The sequence below is a fragment of the Macaca mulatta genome, chromosome 10, assembly GCF_049350105.2.
Source record: "Macaca mulatta isolate MMU2019108-1 chromosome 10, T2T-MMU8v2.0, whole genome shotgun sequence".
Lineage (NCBI taxonomy): Eukaryota > Metazoa > Chordata > Mammalia > Primates > Cercopithecidae > Macaca > Macaca mulatta.
The window spans coordinates 96,846,162-96,862,315 of record NC_133415.1 but is presented as its reverse complement, the minus strand read 5'-3'; the positions used below and the strand labels follow the sequence as shown (position 1 = coordinate 96,862,315).

The window sequence follows — 16,154 nt, the reverse complement described above, 5'->3', positions numbered from 1 at the left end:
AAGTTATGGCTGCTGCCATGGTCCTTTGGACTTCTAATATCCAAGGGCCAGCAGGTGAGGAGTCACCATCGTGGCAGGGAAACTGGTCCCACAGAGCAGGAGGAGGAAGGGCTGCTGTGATTCAACAGGGCAGGGAGGAATCCATGCATAGCCCAGGTGACCCTCGTGAGCGCTTCCTGGAACGCCCTTCTCCACTGCAACTGCGGGTGGACGTGTGCAAGAACCACGGCCAGAAAGTACATGATGGCCTCCCAAAGTGCTGGGATCCCTTCCCTGCCTCCCTTCTGTCCCTTCCTTCCTCTATCTTTCCCTTCTACCTCACTTCCTTCCTTCCTTCTTTCTTTCCTTTCCTCCCTCCTTCCCATCCTTTTTCTCTCTGGTTTCAGACCTATATCATGGTCTGAAGCACCCCCGACTCCTCTGGCCTTCTCTTCCTCCCCCCACCTTCCTTTCCCTCTCTCTCTCCTCTTACATGTCTAATCCCGTCTGGTGCCTGCTTCTTGGTAGACTCCAACTAATGTACAACTAGAATCTGTCTTTGGGAGAAACATTTTACCCGTTTGATAGAAACACACTGAGGACTTGCTTGGGGTGGAAGGTGGACACCAAGGACACCCCACTCAGGGGTCACTAAGCTCATTTCTAAGGAAGCAGGTCCTGCCCGTGGAGGAGCCTTGGTTTCATGGGCACAGAGGTAAGTATAGGGGAGATGCCAGGGCTGAGGGGCTCACAGTGTGACAGAATCGAGAGGAGTCCCAGGCATGGAACATGCCACAGGGCAGGGATACACTCACAGGCGTACAGTGACTGTGGCATCATAAGGCAGGGAAACGCAGAAATGAGTCAACTGTTTGTGCCGGGTACCCCTGTGAGACCACGCGGGCATCCACCGTTAGTTCACCAGTGCTTGAGAAGGTGGACTTCCTGAGGGAACCAGAAAGGATACAGAGCCCTCCATGTGGCTGGCAGGGAAGAAAACAGAGACAGCTCACACGTAAAGTGCTTAGAGACAAATAATAGCATTGCCATGGCTCCCATGCTGGGTACTTTATAACTATGACAGCATCTAATTTTCAAAGCAACTCACAAGGTAAGGATGATTAACACATCTATTTTACACACACAAAAAACACTAAAGTTCACAGGGCCTGGGTAACTTGCTGAACACGCATGTGGCTGGAGAAACTCATTTAAATCCAGGTCTCTCCAAGTCCAAGGCCAGTGACATTAATTCTGGCAACGTGCTGACTCCGTCTCAGCAGGGCCATGGGCACAGAGAAGACAGGGAGAGTCCCGGTTAAGGGGCTGTTCCCGAAGGACAGTTTTGTCTCCAGTGTCATCGGCCGGCCACTGCTCACTTGTGCTGTGGATGCGTGTGTGGGTGGCAGGCCTTCCACCACGTGCTGAGGGCAAAGCGAGCCTGCTCTACCACATCTGGAATTCATTTTGCAGTGGGTTATGGGAAGATACAGTTCTGGTTTAGTGTGATCAAGGTCACTTAGGCTGGGCGTGGTGGCTCGCACCTATAATCCCAACACTTTGGGAGGCCAAAGGGGGAGGATCACTTGAGGCCAGGAGTACAAGACAAGCCTGAGCAACACAGGAAAACCCCATCTCTAAAAAATAAAAAAAATTAAAAAATTAGCCAGACATGGTGGTATGTGTCTGTGATCCCAGCTACTCAGGAGGCTGAGGTGGGAGGATTGCTTGAGTCAGAAAGGTGGAGGCTGCAGTGAGCCATGATTGCACCACTGCACTCCAGCCTGAGCAACAGAGCGAGACTCTGTCTAAAAAAAAAAAAGTCAACCTAGTGGAAGCATGCAGGAGGGCACAGCCAATGTACTGGCTAGAGTTAATCTGCTTCTCAGAGCAGGGATACAGAAGCAGAAGGTAAGAAGGTGTCAGGTTCACAAGGCAGACAAAAAGGGAGTGGCCGGGGGTCTTGTGTGCTCAGGTCTGGGGTTCCCAAAGGAGAAGAGGAGTCCTGTGGGATGGGGTAGCGACCATCTCAGGCTGATCCTTCGGTCTCAGAATCTCGGTTTATGGCCCCATAATTTGCTGTTACCCTGTGCTTCTGACCAAGGTCTGGTTCTTCTGGGCCAGTTGCTACCAGTGCTGCAAATGTCTAGTTTGAGTCTCTTTGTTCACTTGATCACACTCTGTCCTCCTATGATCTCGAAGAATGGGCTTCGCTGATCCATCCTTTCCCTAGAATATGCACACCCCTCTCCCCCATAAGCAGTGGGAGGAATCTTGTGTTCTGGTCACACAGATGTCCCTGATACCTCCCCTGCCCTAGGCCCCCTTGCTTTTCCCTGTTGCATTTTTGTTCCTGGTTCTACTTAGGCCCTTGATGCACAATTGCCCATAAAGCAGCACCCCAGGATGAGGCATCGTGCAATTCAGGAAAACCTGGAGTCTTTCTGACCACAGGCCGGGACTGTCATCCTGCCAGAGGGTCTGCTTCAAGGCCTGTGACAATGGGAGGCATACAGGGTAGAAAGGAACCAGGAACCACAAGCAGAGGTGTTGGTCCTCGAGATTCTCTGGAGGAAAAAGTCTGCAACCATCAAGAGTGTGATGAAACCCCCAAGGCAAACAGAAACACAAGCACGTCCTATGTGTCCTAAAACAATTGAGAACTCAGGGCTCTGCGGAGGATGACCACAGTCCAGTAGTGCTGGGCTGGCATTAGAAGACCCGGAAGGTGTGGTTAGGCATGGGCTGCTGGGCCCAGCCAAGTCTCCCAGTCACCAGGTCTAGGGAGGAGCCTGAGAATCTGCATCTCTAACAGGTCCCCAGGCAATGCTGCTGCTGCTGGCCTTAGGATCACATTTCCAGAAGCAGCTCAGCAGTAGTCTGTCTTGCTGGATCCGCTGCTGGGAGAGTGGCTGCCAAAGGCACACACCTGCCCCTTTCTCAAGAACCGCCCTTAGCCAAGAGGGGCCATCTTTTTTTTTTTTTTTTTTTAATTTTACTTTAAGTTCTGGGATACATGTGCAGAACGTGCAGGTTTGTTCCATAGGTATACATGTGCCATGGTGGTTTGCTGCACCCATCAACCCGTCATCTACGTTTTGAGCCTCACATGCATTAGGTATTTGTCCTAATGCTCTCCCTCCTCTGGGGGGCCATCTTACATAGAAAGTTATGCAGGAGCTCCACCTATTCCTGGCCTGTGACCCACGGCTGATTCACACTTCACACTGGGGAACAAATGCCAGCAACTCTGTGGCCTAATCCACACTGCAGCGCTGCCTGTGGGACGAGGCAGACTCCCCTCTAGCGCGGCTTTCGATAGCATCTCTAATGTCTCATTTACTCTTCACAACAACCCTGGGAGGAAACTGTGGCACAGACAGGTTAAGCAGCTTGGCTGAGGTCACACAGCTGGTTACATGTGCAGCTGATGCTGCCTGACCTTGGAGCTCTACCTCCTCACCTGGTGGCTCTCTGGAGCCAGCTGTGATCCACACCCTCCAGGGACTTGAATCTCTTCAGGAGCTCATTCATGAAATGCTTTAGAGGCCCCCTCTCCCTTGAGCCTTTCCACAACTCCCTGGGGTGATTTGGGTTTTGTCCATTCAACAGGTGAAGAAAGTGAGGCCAGAAGGAAAGTGACTTGCCTCCCACAATATCTTAGTGGTAGCAGAGACAGGAAGTTAAACCCAGGCTTCCTGATTCGCGGTCTTGTTATCAGTTTCCGGGGTGACAGGAAGAACTAACCATGCTTAGTTGGTTAGTTAAAGATTCCTCAGGACTCTAGCATCCCAGTCGCACAGCTCCGCCCAACACACACACCCCATGACAGGTTCTGACTACTCACCTGACATTCCTTCCCTTTTTCCTTGCTACCAGGAGTTTGGAGACAGAGCCATTGAGCCAACATTTTTGCCCTCCTAACCCTGTCTTGGCTAAGAGCTTTGACCAACACCCACACTCGAAAGGGTCCCACCTTTGCCCACCATCCCAGCTCAGAGGCCTGGGCCAAGAATAGGGTGAGGGATGTTTTTGTGTTGAGGACATAAAGCAATTGGGGTCAGGGGAATCAGGGTCCCATCCTGTCTCCACCACTTCCTAGCTGTGTGTCTTGCGACAAGTCCCCTGCCCTTTGAGTCTTGGGAACACCTCTGTAAATGAGCAGGATTCTATCTTCCTTAAAGTCGATGGGAGGGCTAGAAGAGATGAAGGAGACTGCAGCGTAAGACAGAAGAGGCTAGAGGGTCCCCATGCGACCTAGTCTCCAAAAATGGTGTAGCATTCTAGTTTGAGGTGTTTACAGAGGCATTTATTTTTCATTCATTCATTCATTCTTCAGTCAGTCGGTCAGTCAGTCAACAAACCTTTTTCAGACACCTGCTACATCCCACACATGAAGCAAAGCATCAGAAATATTAATTGGCACGTTTGATTCTCACAGTCAGTCTGTGGAGCAGACAGCATCAGCTCCATCTCACTTGAGTCTTTGAGAGAGAGAGAGAGTAATTCACCCAAGGTCACCCACTGGGGTAGAACAAGGACCCAGGACCCCAGACTCCCACTTAAGTGCTACTGCTTGGGCAAGCAGCTGCCACTACCACAGCCCGGGCCCCAGCCCAACCCAGCTGCTGAGCTTAAATCTCTGACGGGACACGCTTGTCCTGGAAACGCTCCCAGCCTCCAGTCTTCCATAGTGCCCCAATACTCCCTCCTAGAGCTTTAATATTTAGATGAGCTGTATTTGTCTTGCTGCCTTTTATAAAGACTCCGAGTTCTAAATGGACAAAGCCACAAGATGAGAGAAAGAGAGCTCATGAGACTGACTTTTTATTATCCAGCCAGAGCAGGGGGAAAATGACTCCAATAAATCTCAAGTTTTATGTGCTCCAGACATTCTGCCAAGCCAAAGATGGCTTCTCAGCAATGCCGACGGTACATTAAAAGCTCATTTTCCCAAACATGGTCCTGAATATGCACTCGGAGGAAAGAGCCATTACACCCAGTAATATCGAAGCTGCAGCTGACGAATGTCACTGTGATTTTCCCTGAATTCTCCCTCATGACTCAGGAGCAGCTCTCAGAGTTCATACCCTGTTAGGCTTGGCATCCTGCCTGGAGTGGAAGTTAAACACCTGGCCCTTGCACTCAGCCTCGAGTGCTCTGATTAGGAGCCCAGCAGGGGGTGGAAAGGGTGGGTACCAGAGGGCAGCTGAGCGACCATAAAATATCACAAATTGTTTTATGAATTTCAGCGGAAGGGGTAGTGATCAGGTCTGAACAGGGAGGTCCACGCAAATAGGAAATTTCTTCCTCTCAAGCTTTCCCACTGTCTTCTGGCCCCCAAGGCTACCACCTCCAGGAAGCCTTCGGTGCCGGGACTGTCCTCTGAGCTCAGCACCTCTTCCATTTCTTGTTTTAAGCTGCAAGTGCCTCACACTTCATTTTGAGATTATTTATGAATACGAATGGCTCAACTCAGAGCTGGGCAGATAAAGCGGGTCTCCATTTTGTCCCGCTCACTGCCTTGCTCATTCACTGATTCACTTTGGAAGGCTGCATAGGCTAGATATGGAGAGCCCAGGCTGGGGAGTCGGGCTGCTTGGGTTCAGTTCCTGGCACCATCATTTTGATAACTGTGTAGCCAAGTCATTTACCCCTCTGTGCCTCTGTTTTCTCATCTGTAAAATGGCAACAATAACAGTACCTCCTTCTCAGGGTCAAGGATTAAGTGAGATTATAAATAGAAAGGGTTTAAGTAGGTGCCAGTTCCATAGTAACTGCTAAATAAATGTTACATGACAGTTATAAATAATTCACCCATTCGTTTAGGAAAAGTTCACTGAGAGGATACAAGATCAAATAAGGTGTGGTTCTTGACCTTCAAAGGCCAAGGTGAGGCACCTGGCCCCGTGGGCATGAGCAGTGCTGCAAGGGGCTGGCCATTGTGACATTCTTGGGGACGCTCCACATGGCACTGAGCTGCCCACGTCAGCTCTCGCCTGGCACCAAGGTGGTGAAGCTGAAATAACAGCCACAAGGAAAGTCGGGTTGACGCCAAGCTGAAATCACGGCCGCTGTTCCCTGCCCGCCACTCCTAGACAGTGAGCACCCCAGGGCATCTTTCAATCTTCTGCAGCTTAGGCCGCTACTCAGCAGACAACAAAGGTTCACCCCATACTCATATTCAGCCAGGCAGGTGCAGGGAGCACTGGGCTTAGAGTCAGAGGCCCAGGTTCAAGTTCCAGCTCTATCCTTTTTCTGGCTATGTGACCCTGGACAAGTAATTCCCTTCTCCCATTCATTAGTAATTAACAAACAGACATTGAAAGCCACCTGCTAACCAGGCCCTTTGCTAGATGCTGGGGCCAGAGAAAGACACAAGGCCCGGGCTCAGCCTTCAGGCCATCCAGGGGCATTTACCGCCGCTGGTAAATGCACAACTACATATTGCCATGAGTTCAGACTGATCCCACCTTAATTTACATTTCTGATATGTTGTTCATCATGGTTTTCTGTGTTAATCTTGCCTTTTCAAAATATTTCATTAAAATGCTATTTTTATCTTGATGACTGAGTTTTTGGACACACCCTTAAATTTTATGGTTGAGGCACGAATCGCACATGCCTCACCCTAGTTCCGGCCCAGAGCATCAAGGCAGCCTATGTGATAAGATGACTTCTGAACTGGGTCCTCGTACAAGAACAGGAGTTCACTGGGTGGACAAGGGGGAACAGCCTTCTCAGCAGAGCGAACAGCTGTGGAGGCTCTAAACCAGGGGTGACTTTCTCCCAGGGGATGCTTGGCAATGTCTAGAGACATTTTCCATTTTGATTTTGACTACGGTAGCGCTACTAGAGGCCAGGAATAGCGAGTAGAGGCCAGGAATGCTGCTAGACATCCTACAAGGCACAGGAGTCCCCCAGTAACAGAGAAGTATCCCACCCAAAATGTCAGTGGTGCCGAAGTTGGGAACGCCAGTGCTAAAGAACACAGGTGGGAAACACCATGGTTTAAGATGCTGCCTCAGGCCAGGTGTGGTGGCTCACGCCTGTCATCCTGGCACTTTGGGAGGCTGAGGCAAGCGGCTTGCATGAGCTCAGGAGTTCGAGACCAGCTTGGGCAACATGGTGAAATCCTGTCTCTACTAAAAATTAAAAAATACAAAATAAAAGAGATGCTACCTCAGCCTGATCCCTTGGCTCCTTTAAGCCTCAGTTTCTGCATCTGAAAAATAGGTACCCTAACGGTTCCTAGCTTAAAGGGTGCTGGGAGGAGGGAATGGCGCCAAGAGTCTGCAGAGCAGGTTCTCAGTGAATATCTGTGCCCCCTCCTCTCCCAGTGTGAACACATCCCAAACCGCAGAGCAAACAGTTCTCAAAAGAGACAGCGTCCCTGGTTCCAGAGAAAACTGGGACATGCAGAAGAGCATGTTTTGTTCCTTTCCGACCTTTCTTATAGGGAAAACCATGAATCTTATCTCGTCAACAAACGTGATCCTGTTCACGGAAAACCAGCCAGTGTGTTAGCTTATCACTGGCCTGAGTTTTAACAGGGAGTGAATTTTTATGACCGAGTTGTAAACCTTTGCAAAAACCATTTTTAAACTAAAGAACGCTGACAGATTCTTAACTACTATAGCTGCTAAATTAAGCATGAGGGATGGGATGGGGGGTTTACGAAAGAAAAGAGAAGTGCCCTAAAAGAGTTAGTGGAGGTAAAATAATGTTCATTAAAAATAGAAAAACAAACACATACAAAAAAATCTTTTGTGTTCAACTTCACACTCGTACATCATAATGTTCCAGTAAAAGGCCATTTCCCCCTGAGATAATAAAAGAATTGAATTTTTCCTTATCGGTCATCTATTTTTCTAGCCGAAGCTATTACTCCCGCTCTGGGGTTGCTAGGCAACAAGAAATATTAATAGCAGCTTTTATTAGCTTAGCTTTTGCAGCCGAGTACCAGAATGAGAAAATGGGAAACATAAATGTGTTACATAAATCTTTCAACCTTTCAGAGCCGGTGTTAGTCTCTGTTTCCATAATGATTTATTGAAGTGATGGTTCATTTATGAGAAAAACGAGTTCAGGGTAAGAAAACGGAGCAGTCCCCTGCAGGAGTGTTTGAAAATAAATAATTATAGTAGGGGAGCAAAAGCTGTTTAAAGCCATTTTTCTGAGTTTTATAAAATGTAAAAAGACGTATTTCTTTCGCTTACTGCCTCTGAAAAACAGGGGCCAGGAGTTTCATCCAGACTCTGATAAATACAAAGGAAACCCTGGGTCTCTGGTTACCACTGTTTAGGACCCTCACACACCCGTTTGGGAGATCAGTGCTCCCCCCGCTTCCATCCCCAGAGGGACGTTAGACAAAAACATGGCACCTTGGACAAGCCCAACTCAGAAGTGCCCCTGGTAACCTCCTGCTTCGACTAAGATGGATCCTTCCCTTGGTCACGATGCCAAGAAGCAGTGCATCTTGGGCCCCCGCTTTCTTGGCAAGCAGTGGAACTGTCACTTCGCTATTGCTTTTAAGCTCTAAGCCCTGACAGAGGTCCTAGTGTAATTAATATGCCTTCCCCTGCCTGTCCCCAGCTGGGGGCCCTCCCGCTATCCCCAGCCACCTCAGCCTCCGACAAAGTTGGTAACCAGCAGGTCAGCCTGGATAAACTTAGAGATGAGGCTGAAGCCACCCCAACCCCGTCAATGAAGTGGATAAAGTAATAAACAGAGCAGCTGACATTTACCAATTGCCTACGTGTGACACTTCACCTGCATCGGATCGCTGACTCTTTATAAACTCCTATGAGGCAGGTAACAACATCTCCATTTACAGATGAAGAAACCGAGGCTCAGGGAGGATCAACCCCTTGCTCTGGGTCACAGCGTTGGGGGTAATGAGGAGGGGAGCTGGGATTTGAACTTAGGTCGGCCTGACCACATAGCCTATGCACCTGACTACTAGATGATACTGTATGCCAAGAAACCAAAAATGCACAGAGAAAACCCAAAATGTCATCACGGTAGGTTACAAAATTAGCTACACATTCTTGCCTCTCTGCGTCCACGCCCTCCTACGATGTGACTCTACCATTTCTCTCTTCAAGAGGTAGGATCTATTTCTCCAGCCCTTACTCTGGGATTTGCCATGTGACAGGCTTTGACCAATGCGTCAGGGGCAAACAGGATGCGTGCAGAGGTTTGAAAAGTACTGCACATTGGGGCATACCCTCTCTTGCTACCCTGGGCACCCTGTGTCCATCACCATGTGAACGATACTAGGCCACCATATGATGAGAAGACACACATCTCTCTTCCCCCTCCCCCCGCTTTTTTTTTTGAGACAGTCTCACTCTGTCACCCAGGCTGGAGTACAGTGGCATGATCTTGGCTCACTGCAACCTTGGCTTCCCTGGTTCAAGTGATTCTCTTGCTTCAGCTTCCCGAGTAGCTAGGACCACAGGTGCAAGACACCATGCCCAGCTAATTTTTGTATTTTCAGTAGAGATGGGGTTTTACTATGTTGGCCAGGCTGGTCTTGAACTCCTGACCTCAAGTAATCTGCCCATCTTGGCCTCCCGAAGTGCTGATATGACAGGTGAGCCACGATGCCCAGCTTTGAGACATAAACCTCTCATCATGAGATATGAGAGTGACCAAATCGTTTTCCTTTGGTCTCAGCTGACACTGAGTCAACCATTGCAATGTCAATAAGGCCATTCTAGAATAAGCAGCTGCAGGCAGGCTGTAAGCTGGACCTCAGAAATCACCTGAATCAGTCCAGATCAAAAGAACTACCTCGCTGACCTGCCGAATAATGAGAAATCATAAGAATTTATTGTTTTAAGTCACTAGGTATTGGGGTAGTTTGTTACACAGCAAAAGCTAACTGATACAATCATAAGACAAGACCAAACCAAAAATGTTATGTATTAAGAGTAATGAAACGAATAGGTTGGACTAGGGGGTCCCTACTGCCCCCTGTGTTTCAGAAGACCAGAGGACCAAGGGTTGAGGGTCTTATTTCCTTGTGCCTGTAACTCAGGAGGGCATTCCTATGTCTCAACTTGTGAGAATCTAACAGGGATAGACCATGCCTTCTTTGGGGAGGAGGAAAGTGGCAGGGAAGAGGAGAGAGAAAGGAGATTGGAGGGGAATAGTTCAGAATAGGAAGAAAATGGGGGAGGTGTTAGGAGGTATATTGAGGATCTCCCAGAGTCAATACCCAGACACTAAGTCCAACGCCCTGCCCCCAGGATCAAGTCCCCACTCCCAATTTTAAGCCCTGCCCCCAGGCTCTGGGCACAGGAACCATCTCTAAAGCAAGGGGGTCAAGTGGCAACTAAGGTACAGCTCAGCCCCCTTCCCAACAGCCTAGCTCAGAGCACCAGCATGGAAAGGCTCTTCGCTTGGGGTGGGGGACCCTGGGCCACAACCCCTAGCCCTGTGTGAGCAGCACGAAGGGCCTATCCTGGCAAGATGCTTTGGGACAGGGACCTAGAGCACAAAGGATCTGAAACACAGCACTAAGTACTGCGTTTGATAGGATTTGAGCCCCCCTAGGCCAGTGGTATGTGTGATGTTGGTAGTGGGGGGACTATTGAACTTCAAATCCATGTACTTGTCTAGTACATCACTGCTAACAAAACAATTATACCCATTTTCCTATTTGTGAGTTCACCAGAGCTGAAATCCCAATCCCCATTTCATAGATAGGAAAACTGAGGCTGGGAGAGAAGTAACTTGTCCAAGATCCCAAAGAAAGCAAACAGGAGTCAAAGCTGGGAGGAGAATGCATGAATGACACCTGCATACCTCTCCTGCACTAAGTGAGTCCCACAGCAAGACCACACAGCTCCAGGGACCCACAGGGCTTGGTGCAGGAAAAACCCACATTTCCCTGATCGCCAGAATCTATGGCTACTGTCGGGGGAGCTTTGCCAGAATTCATTTCTGGTTGGGTCCAGCCTCCATCTGCCGAGGCTCTCCCAGGAGTTTCTCTGGTCTCACAAAAGGTGCAGGTTCCCCAGGAATCTGTCTGGGAACGTCCAACTCTGTCATCTCCCAGGGTAATTCCTCTCCTGGGTAAGCCAGGAGCATAAGCTCGAACATTTCCCAAGCACGACTCCAAAATAAATGATTTCAGACTCAACAGAAGCAGCTTAATAAATTCCACTCTTCGAGTTTCTTTGGGTATTTTAGAAACTGATTTATACATACAATATCTCTCTCGAAATGAGACAATCAACACAGGATAAAATTATTGAGTTATGAAAATCAGGGTCAGACAGAGGTGCAGTACTTTAAATTAAACTGGCAAAATATATCTTTCATACTAAATTGACTCTTTTTGTCTTGGAAATGAATGTTTAATCAGTTAAGATGCTCAAGTGGAGGGAGAAACCTTAAGCATATTTAATTTTGTAAAAGGGGTTCGATTCCAATACTGTACATGACTCCTGCTAGCTGCCACACCTTTAAACCAGAAGACTAACTCCCACACATGCATGCAAGGCTGAACAGGCCAGGTCAGGGGACCAGAAAGAATTGGTGGCCTCTGGGATCAGAGCCAAAGGGGCTTTGGCATTTATGAGATGGCTGTCAAATGCCTTGGCCTTGCCCGCCTCTCCAGGGATGACATCCTCAGTGTATCTCAATCTGTGCAGACAATGCCTGAAGCACCCTGGCCATCAGCACATCCTCTGTACCACCTGTGACTCTGCAGCCCGGCCGCACCATCCCTCAGTCATCTGGTAAAACTGAGAGGTGGATAGATGACAGGGGATAGAGCTGGGTTTGCATTCTGACCTTGCTGTTTAGGAGCTGTATGACAGTAATTCATTCACCAAGTACTTATAGAATCTACTCTGCATCAGGGGACACTTCCTCTAGGAAGTGATAACCCCACATCTAAGGGGCCTCTTCCGGGCACAGAGCACCACACGCTGATGTTATTAAAGAATGTACCACAGTTTAGAAATCGGCTCTTCACCTTCTCTCCATCGGCACCAGGCGTCCCTCAAGGGCATCTTGTAGGTCCCAAGCCTAGAACAATGCCTGTACCTAGTGGGTGCTCAATGAAGGCTGTCACACAGCTGAGGATCACTGTGGTAGGTTGAAAAATGCCCCCCAAAGATATCAGGTCCTAATCCTTGGAACCTGTAAATGGTACTGTATTTAGAAAAGAGGGTCTTTGCAGATGTGATTAAGGATCTTGAGATGGGAGATTATCCTAGATTATCCCCAAATGCCCTAAATGTCATCACAAATGTCCTTAGAAGAGGGGCAAAGGGAGTTTTGCTGACAGAGGGAAGGCAATGTGAAGACAGAGGCAGAGATCAGAATGATGCAGCCACGAGCCAGGGAAGACCAGCAACCCCCAGGAGCCGGAGGAGAAGCAAGGCTGGGTTCTCCCCGACAGCCTCTGGGGAAAGTGAGTTCCTCCTGACACCGTGATTTCAGCCCAAGGAGACTGCCTCTGGACTTCTAGAGGTGTGACAGAATAAATCTGTTTTTTTAAGCCCCCAAGTTGGTGGAAATGTCTTAGAGCAGCCGTGGCACACTAATGACCTGCCACGTTGGGGTCTCCATCCCTTCATGATAGTATTATCATGATCCCTCGGTTTGCTTCTTGGGGGGATTATGCAAGAAAACATTTGAAAGCCCTCTGCACGGTGCTTGACACCCAGCAGGTGTTAACACCAATTCCAGCGTCACCCACGTAGCGTGTATGCCCACGCACATAAAGCCACGCCCCTTTGTCCTGTGGTTCAGATGAATTTAAAAACTTCGTCTTGAAGAGCCCCTTGTCTCTCTTCACCAGATAGTCCCAACACATGTACATCTTCTTATCTGGTTTTCCCAGTTGGTCCGGGTGCCCTCCCCTGGGTAATAGAGTTTGGCTTATCTTTCATGACATAAAGAGGGAATATAAAATTCAGTGAACCCTTGCAAAGTCTGACTAATGGAAGAATTAAGGCTATCTGAATTTGTGAAGCCTCTTAAACATGAGCTAGTTTTAAAGAAAATCTGGGAAGCGACTGCGAGTGCCTATTTGGATAGAACCCAACAAAAGCATTTCCTAGGAGGGGAGATTAGGGGGTCATCTTTGATAAAAAGATAACATGCTTTGTAATGATCAGAGCTATTATAATCAGGTGGCCCTACAAATGTACCTGAGGGTGTCTGCAGTCTGCTCCTTTAGGTAAATGAGACTTAAGGGAAAACACTGCCATTTAGTTACAGTGGGAATTCATTTTTACTACAAATAACAATAGCAAATGCTCATTGAATGTTTACTCTCTGCCAGACATTTGCTAAGACTTTACATACATTATCTCTGATACACTTCATCACAATCTTCAGGTGGGTACGATTATGATTCCAAGACAAGGGAACCGAGGCTTCAAAGGTGAAGCCAGGATCTAACTCGGGTGTCAGGGATCAACCACCACCCCACACTGCCTCCATTCACCCCAGTACCAAAGGCAGCGACACAGTGGCCCCAAACTGTAGCCATGCTCACCCCTGCACCACATCCCTGCTAGCAGATGACAAGGTGCTCACCTGACCCTGCTCTCGCTTGTATCACCATAAATCCCAAACAGGGATGGTCCTGAGCAGTAAGGTTCCTGCTAGAAAATGAGCCCGGTAAGCAAGTAAGGTACAAACATTCTAACGAACTGGAAACCCATTTATGCCTAGTGTTCCATTATTGAAATGCTAAGCATCTGGGAGTTATTTATATCCTACTGCTCAAGTTCATTGCCAAGGTCTGAATGCAAAAATTCAAAAAATTGCAACCTCAGGCATAAATGGGTTAAAACCATTCCAGACATGGCGGTGTGAGTCTGAATCGCTAGGTTTGAGAGAGAGAAGAGGAAGCTGAGGACTTGCATTATTGATGGACCCACCAGGAAAAAATGTCTGCAGAAACGAGCATCCATTTTCATTGAACTCTTTCGTGAGAACCAAACACTATAAAATGTGGATCTCAAGTTGGTTTCCTCCCATCCTCCTTCCCTTCCTTGTCTCCTTTTATTTCCCACCTAGCTTCAGAAACAAACAAAAAAAATGTGACGTGCCTTACAAAATTACACAGAGGACACCAGCTTTTTTAAACAAGGAAGTTTGGTGGCAATAAAAGAAGAATAAACAAAATACAGTTGAGATGGTTTGACTACAAAGCCACGTCCTAAGGTCCCAGGGGTCTGCCAGAATTGGGCCACAGATTTGACTGTGGCTTCTGAACAGTCATGGTAGAGGTAGACACAAGCCACCCCAAACCATGAGATTCTGCTAGGAAAATCAACTAAGCAGCCCTCCTCCTGTGCCACAGGTGCATGTGGGACTCAAGATGACAAAAGAGTGAACTGCTTCCTCCTAGACGTAGTGGTCTGTCCAGCGATGCTGTCATGGTCCTCTCTGCCAGAGATGTCAGGGAAGACGCTGGCTGCCAGCAGCCATCAAGCCTGTTGTGTGGAAATGGGCCTTGTGACACTGGTGGGGTTCCTGGATTGAACCATGCCTGAAACCCTGTATCCACTCCCTGGATATTTCAGACTCTTTTGCATAAGTTTGAGTTTGGTCCCTGTCACTTAAAAATGAATGTAAGAGTCATGACTAGTACGTAATATTAAGTGTGAAGGGGAAAATAGCAAAAATAAACACAAGTCCCAGTTGTTGAGAAGCAGCACTAGAATTCCCTTAAGGAGATTTTTTCTATGGTATTAAAAAAAAAATGCTCTACTGCTCTACCATTCTTCTATAGATTTTGATGGCTCAAATCAGCCATTATTACTTTTTTTTTTTGAGACAGGGTCTTGCTGCGTGGCCCAGGCTGGAGTGCAGTGGCACCATCTCGGCTCACTGCAACCTTTACTTCCCAGGTTCAAGCAATTCTCGTGCCTCAACCATCTGAGTAGCTGGTATTATAGGTGTGTGCCACCATGCCTGGCTAATTTTTGTATTTTTAGTAGAGACAGAATTTTGCCATGTTGACCAGGATGGTCTTGAACTCCTGCCCTCAAGTGATCCGCCCGCCTCGGTCTCCCAAAGTACTGGGATTAGAGCGGTGAGCCACCATGCCTGGCCTCAAATCAGCCATTCTAAGGATATATATCTCCTTAGAATGGGATTCAGGACCCTTATGATGCAGGCCCTGCTGAGCTCTTTCATCTCCTCTCTCTCTCCTTCACTCCAGGTCCTTCCTCTTTATCCCAATAAAAAGAATGAACCACATACCATTCCCAAGCATGGCACGAGCACCCTTGCTGCCCTCCTTTTGTACCTGCTATTCCCCTAATCTGGGAAAGGTTCTTTCTTGCCTTCGTCTGCCTGCTACATTTTTACCTATCCCATGAACTTTAACTCAGTTATCACCCTCTTCTCTGGCAGCTTAAGCAAGATACAATTTTTTTAAATTATATGATTCCATTTCTATGAAATGTCCAGAATAGGCAAATTTATAAACACACAAAGTCAATTAGTGGTTGCCTAGGGCTGAAGATTTCAGGGGGTGGGTTGGGAGTGACGGCCAAAAATATGATGTTTCTTCCTATTGTTTTTTTGAGAAAGGGTCTTACTCTGTCACCACGGCCCTGACCTCCCGGGCTTGAGTGATCCTCTCACCTCAGCCTCCCAAGTAGCTAGGACTACAGGTACATGCCACCACACCTGGCTAATTTTTTTGTTTTGTAGAGACAGGGTCTTGCTATGTTGCCAAAACTGGTCTTGAACTCCTAGACTCAAGCGATCCTCCTGCTTCAGTATCCCAAACTGCTGCGGTTACAGGCGTGAGACACCGTGCCTGGCAATACAACATTTTTCTTTTCTTTTTGTGATAGGGTCTTGCCATGTTGCCCAGAGTGCCGTGCCTTTTTACAGGCACGATCCCACTACTGGTTAGCAGGGGAGTTTTGACCTGCTCTGTTTCCGATCTTGGCCAGTTTACCCTCCTTAGGCAACCTGGTGGTCCCCCACTCCCAGGAGGTCACCATATTGATGCCAAAGCTAGTGCAGCCAACTGATTTGCATAGTGCACTACAGCCTAGAACTCCTGGGCTCAAGTGATCCTCCCACCTCAGCCTCCCAAGTAGCTGAGATTATAGGTACACACCACTGTGCCTAGCTAGTGGTTCTTTATGGGGTGATGAAATGTTCTAAAATCAATTGTG

At 48.1% G+C, this 16,154-nt stretch overlaps 1 protein-coding gene across 5 annotated transcripts in view; it reads right to left on the bottom strand.

The window, feature by feature from the left end:
* TOX2 (TOX high mobility group box family member 2) overlaps positions 1-16,154 on the bottom strand; it is a 157,131-nt gene that overhangs the window by 49,295 nt on the left and 91,682 nt on the right. The gene's annotated exons all lie outside the window — the stretch shown is intronic.